This window comes from Musa acuminata, chromosome BXJ3-9 (genome assembly GCF_036884655.1).
Source record: "Musa acuminata AAA Group cultivar baxijiao chromosome BXJ3-9, Cavendish_Baxijiao_AAA, whole genome shotgun sequence".
Taxonomy (NCBI): Eukaryota; Viridiplantae; Streptophyta; class Magnoliopsida; order Zingiberales; family Musaceae; genus Musa; species Musa acuminata.
Genome location: NC_088357.1, coordinates 1,812,713 through 1,815,380, shown reverse-complemented (window position 1 = coordinate 1,815,380; position 2,668 = coordinate 1,812,713). Strand labels below are relative to the sequence as shown.

The 2,668-nt window shown below is 35.1% G+C and overlaps 1 non-coding gene across 1 annotated transcript; it reads left to right on the top strand.

Annotated features, from left to right (window-relative positions):
• The first annotated feature begins 992 nt into the window (after positions 1–992).
• TRNAL-UAG (transfer RNA leucine (anticodon UAG)) lies at positions 993–1,072 on the top strand. Its single transcript has one exon. It is a non-coding gene; the product is annotated as a tRNA-Leu (tRNA).
• Positions 1,073–2,668: the final 1,596 nt, after the last annotated feature.

Genomic DNA, 2,668 nt, shown 5'->3' with positions numbered 1-2,668 from the left:
GAGCATGGTGTCGGTGATGGCGGCAACGGAGGCAAGGAAGACGAGGAAGCAGCTGATGAAGTCGAAGCAATCTCAAGGAAGACGGCAGAAACGCACAGGTAAACCTTAAACCCGGAGATAGTGTTCATGGATCTCGATCAGCTGTGGAGGAGTTTTGAGGTTACCATCTGACAAGGCATTACATTGAGGGAGGGATGATAAGAACAAGGCTCATCACCTTCCTTCAATATTCCAGCATTTGAGCTTCTGCAAGGTTACCACATCAAATTATAGCTGGCCGTCTTGTACTAGTGCAGATCGATACACAAGGGGAGAAGTTGATGTTATGTATCAGTCAGTCATCTTTATGTGATTGCATCTGCATAAAATATCAGAGTTCCACAATGTTGAAGATGCAAATCAACAGTTTATTGGCATTGGACTGTTGTGGTGCTTTGCACTGCATGATGGAAGATTTTAGGTGGACTCTTTAGACATGATGGTTCATCATTTTTCTCAAAACCTTCTCCAAACTCTATAAGCTTAGTTTGCACAGTTTGTAATAGAATGAAAAATATTTTGATAACCAATCCTACTCATATAATCACCTTAGAGACATTGACATGGAAAGAAACGATTGAATCTAGACAACGACATACGAGTGATTAGAGCATGTCGACCCTCGTGGATAATAGTTTATGATAGATTATTTGAACAGATTCGATCGATCCTTATGGATTATTATTGACAGAAGCTTTTTCAAACTTGTCTATTTCTTTGTCGCTCATGTCTTAAGTTCAGAATATTAAAGGATGATAGACTTTAAGTAATTGAAAGGGAAAACTGACAGGCCATAACAGTGTGGTAATTCTCTGAACCGAAGCTTATATCAAGGAAGAACAATGGAGAAGAATATGTTCACATTAATATTTCTTCATATACTATTGTTGTGTTGTTCTTGACGGATGTCTTATTAAATGATAAAATTCTTGTAGACAACATCAATAACAAGTGACAGTTTGGTCGAGTGGTCTAAGGCGCCAGATTTAGGCTCTGGTCCGAAAGGGCGTGGGTTCAAATCCCACAGCTGTCAGCGTAATTAATATTTAATATATTTTATGTTTTTTCCTAAACAAAACTCGATATTGAGTTATAATATATTTTTCCATAGCTGTCAATTTTCTTTTATAATTTTTGTTTATTTTGCTGAGACAAAGCTAAATACTTAGAGAGAGAATATATATTAATTCCTTGATCTTAAAAAAAAATATCTAAAGTATTTAAGATTGATATGGAACGAAGATATGGCTATACTTCAGTAAACATATGATTGATACCTCAATATCAGGTGATCAACATCCTAACACTATATGCTCGACACTTATCGGATATTTCAGTACCATGTGGTAGATATGTGATCCGATATCCCAATAACACGCAATCAACACGCGTCTAACATTTTAACGTCACGTGGATGACATATTGATATCATATAACCAAATTAATGAGACTATTATCGTATTATGGATTCACATGTGACATAGTCACGATCGAGCCTAATATAGACACGTAATTACTTCTCATAATTGATACTAGTCATGAGTTTAAATAGCTTTATGAGCCGGTTGTAAAAAAAAGGCTCTCACATGCATTTCCATATCATAATTAAATACTATTCTTATAATTTAAGCATAAGAAGGGCATTTGTCATGAACGCTCATGATATAATTTTATATAGTTTAACGATCTCAAAGTCAGATCAAAAAATTATTAGTCAAGATTAAACTAAGATAAACGTAGAAAGCCTCAATTAACTCTGAATCAACATTCATCTTAGATTAAAAAATTGATTTGAATATTATAGTTCTAAATCCTACATCTCTAGTAAAAGTTTAAATTATTTTATACAAAATTTTAAAATGAAGCTTAATATTTGGAGGGAAAAAAAATATTTTAATTCATTGACCTTAAAAAGAGTATTAAAAGTAGTTAGAGTGAATTCCTAAAAAATTATAGCATAGTACCCTTAATCATATAAAAAGATTATTTTACTCCTACTTCGTTACTCTATGCCTCTGCACTGCATCGCCCCTAATTGTCTTGCCCTCACGTGTGAAAGGAGAGGGGGTGTTATAGCGACAATCGTCACACGAGCAAGAGCACAAGGAACAATGATGGCCCTCGCATGAGCAGGGCAGGTGGTACAAGGTGGCGACGACCCTCGCGTGAGTAGGGCAGGTGGTGCAAAAAGTGGTACCAGGTGGCGACATAGTAGACGTGGAGGCAGATCCAGACCGAGGTAAAAATAAATCATTAATAAAAAATATTCTATGATAATTTTTAAAACTGGGACACTGGAAATTTATCAAATATACAAGGCTTTTTTTCAAAAAATCATCCAAGTAGTTAAATATTTTGTAATTCTATATATTTTTAGCTCAAACCAACTTATATTAACTATATATATTTTAGACCAAAATATTGTCTGGAGTGTTATACACGGAATATGTAAACATCTTCATGTGCATTTTTTCTTAATGAAATTAACAGACGAATATAAATTACGCGTCGTTTAAATGAAATCATGAGATCAATTAAACTGCTAAAGCCCATCCAAAATTAAGTCCAACGGCCCATCGATGGGGGTATTATAGTAATTCGGGGCACCACGAGCCGCTGGGAGCGCTAT